General features: G+C 46.3%; 1 non-coding gene across 1 annotated transcript; it reads left to right on the plus strand.

Annotated features, from left to right (window-relative positions):
- The first annotated feature begins 1,733 nt into the window (after positions 1-1,733).
- Positions 1,734-1,816, plus strand: TRNAL-CAG (transfer RNA leucine (anticodon CAG)). The gene has a single exon. It is a non-coding gene; the product is annotated as a tRNA-Leu (tRNA).
- The last annotated feature ends 4,538 nt before the right edge of the window (positions 1,817-6,354 follow it).

The following is a 6,354-nucleotide window of genomic DNA, read 5'->3' on the forward strand; positions in this document are numbered from 1 at the left end:
CATTTAGTCATTTTAGCTTCTAGGGTCAGTTCAGGCTTGATTTGATCTAGAACCCACTGATTAGTTTTTTGGGCAGTCCATGGTATCCATAACACCTTCCTCCAACACCACATTTCAAATTAGTCTACTTTCTTCCTATCAGCTTTCTTCATTGTCCAGCCTTCACACCCATACATAGTAATAGGGAATACGATGGCATGAATTAACCTAGTCTTGGTGGCCAGTGACACATCCTTACACTTCAAAATCTTTTCCAGCTCCTTCATGGCTGCCGTTCCCAGTCTCCATCTCCTTCTGATTTCTTGGCTGCACGTCTCCCTTTTGGTTGATGATGGAGCCAAGGAATAGAAAGTCTTCAACAATTTCAATTTCTTCACTGCCAACCTTACAGTTGAGTAATTCCCCAGTAGTCAATACTTTGGTCTTCTTGATGCTCAACTGTAGCCCTGCTTTGGCACTATCTGCTTTAACTTTCACCAGTAGTCGTTTCAAGTGTTCACTATTTTCTACCAGTAATGTGGTGTCATCGGCATATCTCAAGTTGTTAATGTTCCTCCCCCCCGCAGTTTTCACTCCACTTTTGTCTAAATCTAATCCAGTTTATGATATGTTCTGCGTACAGATTGAAGAGTTAGCGAGATAAAACACATCCTTGACCCCTTTGCCAACTGGAAACCATTCTGTTCCTCCATATTGCGGTTCAAACGCGGTGATGAAAGCAGTCTGCTTTCTAAGTTCACATACCAAAAGCACACATCCCTTTGCATCCTCTTGATGCTTAGTTATGTTTTGTTGACTTGTTATTTTTATCCCATGTAGACCTCTCCCACTTAAATTGTGTTATTGATATTCTTTATTCTGCTTTCTTGCTTGCTTTGAGAAACTTCTTTTGGTGGTGGTGGTGGGGGGATCAATCCTAAATATAAATAAATAATTTGTTTCAGATTTTCTTTGGCCCAGGTGTCTCCCTGCGACCCCTTCCTTTCACTATCTGCTGGAGGATGTCTTGAGCAAACACGCGTCTCTACACAGATTTTTCGATGAATGTAAAAAGCAGTTTTTAGCAGCTGTTTGGGTCCCAAAGGAAAATCCCCCCCAATAATCAGAATGTGTAGAACAAGAATTGCATTTTGGGAAAATGGAAGATTGCTCTTTGATCTGATCCATAATGTACTATCTTTGTATTTGGTCAAAAAGGAAAATAGATACGTCATAGAAGTATTTAATGGTAATTTGGATATTTAGAATAATATTAGGATCAGTACCATAAACGATAGAATATACGATTTTATTTTGAAGTAGACGGAGGTGGTGGGGAAGTCAATATATATTTTAATTGATTTATATTTGCAACAACATATGGAATTTTTATATGTTTATGATTTATACTTTCAATTGTTGTGAAAATGATGCTAAATTTACTATATACTTGAAAAATTAATAAATATTATAAAAAATAAAAAAAAACAGAATGTGTTGCTGGGTTGCTCCTCATAAAAGACATTCTGCAGACACTGTTCTGATGCTCTGATAAAGGACCGGCACTAAGACCCAGGGCATGCCAAGCGGCTCTCTCTCCTCGGCGTCGGTTCTTCCAAGAAGGATATTGGCGGCAGCAGCGGCGGCGAACGGAAAGTGGAAACGCGCATGCGCGACCGCGTTGGGGCTGACGAAGTCCTCCACCCACTCTTTCGAAATCTCTTCTACCAGAAAAAGGACCAGCCAATCAGCTAGTCAGGATGGCCGAGCGGTCTAAGGCGCTGCGTTCAGGTCGCAGTCTCCCCTGGAGGCGTGGGTTCGAATCCCACTTCTGACAAACGCTAACTTTTTCCTCCTTTCTGCAAAAATTCTGGCTCTTGTTTCCAACAGGCCTTCACAAACTGGGTCCGCTGTGTGCGAACACCGCGGCTGTGCAGTGCAACGGGAATGGCTTCTACTCCTTCGCACGGGTCCGCTGTTTCCTAAGAGCTAAGCGCTGTGCAAAAAGACTACTCTCTCTCGGCGCTGGTTTTCACTGCCGGGATTCGATCCTCCGGAAGAGAAACACGAGAGTACCCTTGCCATTGTGTTTTTCTTCTCCCCTGAACCAGAAATGTGGTGGTGTGATAAAATAAAATAAACAAGACTATAGGCGGGGGGGGGGGGGGAATCCTAGGACGAAGCAAAACACCCAAATCTCAATTGCAAACAGCCCAAAAGTTTTAAAGTTTGCATTTATCAAGGAATGTCAACACAGCGGACTTTCAATATTTCTAACTCTAAGGACCACTTTTGCAATCTGCATTGCTTTTTCTTCCAGCAAGTAAGGGGGCTAAAGGGTTACTTTTAAAAAGCTCTTACACGCACACCCCTCAACGGAGACCTTTATTTTGGCAGGCACAGAGTACCCACAAATGCCACACCGTGCTCTCCGCGCAAAATGAATGATTTCCAGGCAGACTTGAATCTAAACCAGACGGTCTTCATTGCAAAAAAACGCACCGAAACTAACCAAGCTGGAAGCGCAACGCTCAACGGGTGGTCGCGCCCGCCACCTACTGGTTCAGACTGGACATTACAAAAGAGAGTTGTAGGACCTAGAGTTGCTTGGGAAATGCAGGAGGGTCATCAGGGATGTGGGGGGTGGGGGGATGTGTACACTGCTGAGGCCTGGAAGTCCAAGCAGCCTGGGCTGGAAACCTGGGACCACCTTATGGGATTTGTGTCTGTTAAAAAATAAAACGGAAACCAGCTGGGGGAATTGTGCAGACCGATGTGGAAATCCCACCTCACCCCAGATCTACCTCTTTGGGATTGTTCACAATATTCAAAAACCAGTGGGAGAACATCTCAACCTTCCAGGACATTCTGTTGCAGATTTAAGAGTTGCAGTTCTCTTCCAAAGATTTAAGAGTAGCAGTTCTCTTACAAAGGAATTTCAAAGGGAGATTGGAAAGAGAAACTGCTGAATTACAGTTGATATTCAAACTAAAGCCAATGAATTTACCTGGGCTGGATAAAGACCTTGCATTCCTGGCTCATGACCGATGCTGATTTCTCCACACCCATCTCTCCCCTGGACATCACAGACTCTTCTGCATACCACACCTAATCCCATCACGCCTGCTATTCACACTTACATACTGTTCACATTGACATACTAATGCTTGTCTGAGTTCACTCTCCTCTACTTAAAGACAGATGGATTCACATTCTAGCTGTATCTGAAGAAGTGAGCCGTGGCTCGCGAAAGCTCATAACCTACCAGAAAATATTTTTGTTAATCTTTAAGGTGCTACTGGACTCTTGCTCTTTGGGATTCTATAAGCTTCTGGGGCTCCAGGAAGCTATTCCTCCCTGCTTGTGATTCTTCCCCCCTCAAATGACTCCCAGCTGCTTGCACCAGCATGGGGAGGTGGTTATTAGCGGTGGTTTGGAGCAGTGGACTGTAATCTGGAGTTTGAGTCCCCACTCCTCCACATGAGCGGCAGGCACTAATCCAGTGAATCGGGTTGGTTTTCCCGCTCCTACACTTGAAGGCAGCTGGGTGACTTTGGGCTAGTCACACTCTCTCAGCCCCACCTGTTGTGGGGAGGGGAAGGGAAGGTGATTGTAAGCAAGTTTGATTTCTCCTTAAGTGGTAGAGAAAGTCAGTATATAAAAACCAACTCTTCTTCATTTTGTGCTTCCTGGAGCATACTCAGGCCACATGATGCTGTGGTTGGATTGTCTACCAGTACATTTATAAAGTCCCATTTTTCTGTATACCTAGAGAGTAGTTTTTTGTTCATTTGTGGTTTTAATAGTGGCTACCCACATTACTATTTGGAGTGACAAGAGGGGACCCCGCGACCACTTGCAATGGAAGGGACCCCCACACACACACACACACACTGGGCCATACTCCCTCCTGTATCTGCATCTGCTTCCCTGCAGTACAAGCAACTGGCTTCACTCCCCCAGCTTCATTTCCTTCCATCCTCGCCTCCTCCTGGAGTTATATTGGGTTACTATGGCAACCCAATTTGTTTTCTGAGCAGCATTTTTCAAATGTTTGAATGTAATTTTGGCAGAGTTACCCCTCATTTTTAAAAATCCTTTTTTTCCCCTGCATGCCTGGGGCTTCCCTGTATTTGCAAAACCCTAAATTGTGGCTACGCTTGGTCCCATTTTAGTCGCCCTGGAGCCACCACCAGCCCTTGGCTATCAGACAAGCAGGTGTTTATTTCTTAGATTCCATAGAATCAGAGTTGGAAGGGGCCATACAGGCCATCTAGTCCAGCCCTCTGCTCAATAAGGGATCAGCCTAGAGCAACCCTGACAAGTGTTCGGTTGGCTGCTGCTTGAAGACTGCCGGCGAGAGGGAGCTCACCACCTCTCAAGGCAACCTGATGGATGAGACTGGGGGTGGGGGAGTTCCCCCTCCCCAAAGTTTGTACCAGGCCCAGAGAAATTATGTCTGGGCCCTGGAATGAGGGCAGGCTTAGCGCCTGCCCCAAATGGAGCCGGTTAGTGCGTGCATTTAATTTCTTCCCATTCAAGTGGATCAGTGGCTAGGTGTTGGGTTCAAAACCTGGCACAACTGTTAAGCGCCTTGGATGCAGCCATTCTTTCTGGGTCTGACCTGCCTCACAGGGTTGTTGGTGAGGATAAAAGAGGGGCGGGAACAATCTCTGCTTCAATGACAAATGGGAGTCTGGGAGAAGAGACTAGGAAGTTCCCTTAGGGAAGGGCCTTCCCCACTTTCCCAGTTAAAATTTAACAAGAAACTTCTAATTATTGTTTCAACCTTTCCCTCCAGGCTTGACAAAACTGTTCCCTGACCTCTTGCAACAGCCCTAGCTAGCCTTCATAGACCCTGGCTGGAAAATTGCCCCTCCACTGTCTCTTCTTTAGTAACTCTGATGCCCCTTTGCCTTATGGATCGGAAGGAAGCCCTGCTGAAGGCAAGGCCCAGGATTTTGCCGTTTTTAAAATCTGTGCATGCTTTGTTTTGTTTTTTAAGTGCGTCCCCATACCAGGTACAATTTGGACCAGTGGGTCTTTGAACCTAAAAAGACGAGAACCACTGCTCTAAAGCAACTGTGCCGGGATTGCAGCCACAGTGTTGGGAAAGAGGAGTGGAATTGGGAGGGGGGGATGTGTGGTGTGTACAGCTGGCCAGTAGCAAGAAGGGCAAGGTATTACCAATGAGAAGGGAGCCCGGTTGCCAGCTGCTTTCCCTGGCTCTGCTCCTGTGCTTTGAAATAGTCTCCAGAACGTAAGAAGAGCCCTGCTGGATCAGATCAGTGGACTCTCTAACCCAGTGGTTCCCAAACCTTTCGGGCCACCGCCCCCTTGGTTCCACAAACTCAACCCCAGAGCCCCCTACCCTATCCTATAAAAAGCATTATTCAAAACAGTTTGCATGACTCACTACAGAAGATAATAACAATAAAAATTCAAAACAGTAACTATTAATTAATTGCCCTGACCTGGATGGCCCAGGCTAGCCTGATCTCGTCAGATCTCAGAAACTAAGCAGGGTCAGCCCTGGTTAGTATTTGGATGGGAGACCACCAAGGAAGGCCAGGGTTGCTGTGCAGAGGAAGGCACTGGCAAACCACCTCTGTTAGTCTCTTGCCATGAAAATCCCAAAAAAGGGGTCGCCATAAGTCGGCTGATACTTGACGGCACTTTACGCACACACACAACTATTAATTGTACATCTATTCAAAATCAAATTGAAACTTTTTAGTTGAAATGTATTCAACCAAACCGATGAACTTGATCCAGTGGTACCAGCTCTTCAAAGTCTGGGGGAAAACTCTGATCGTTTCCACCAAATTTGAGAGCATGGTGCCATAGCTTGATCTATTGTAAATTAGCGAACAACACAGTTGAAGGGGCCCACCTCTAGCGCCCCTTGCTGCCCTCTTGCCTCTTAGTCCCCCCCTAGGTAATCCCCCCCCAGGGGGTGGTGCTGGCCACTTTGGGAACCACTGCTCTAGCCCAACATGGTGTTTCACACAGTGGTGAACCAGGTTACTGTATCTGGCCAGTGGGTAGCAAGAAAAGCAACCAACTGTTAATGGGAAAGCAGCAAGGCTGCCAATGTCTTTCCCTTACTCTGCTCCTCTGCTTTGAAACAGCAGCCTCCAGAACAGAAGAGGAGCCCTGTTGGATCAGACCAGTGGGCCCTCTCGTCCAACATCGTGTCTCTCCCACATGGAGTCCAACCAGATACTGCAGCTGTCCAGTGGGTAGCGAGAAAGGCAACCCACTGTTACTGGGAAGGCAGCCAGGTCACCCCCTCCTTCTAGGATTGCCAACCTCCAGGTACGCCTGGAAAAGATAAAGGCTCAGCGCTGTATGGATAATGGGAAAGATCCAGAC

This window comes from Euleptes europaea, chromosome 17 (genome assembly GCF_029931775.1).
Source record: "Euleptes europaea isolate rEulEur1 chromosome 17, rEulEur1.hap1, whole genome shotgun sequence".
Taxonomy (NCBI): Eukaryota; Metazoa; Chordata; class Lepidosauria; order Squamata; family Sphaerodactylidae; genus Euleptes; species Euleptes europaea.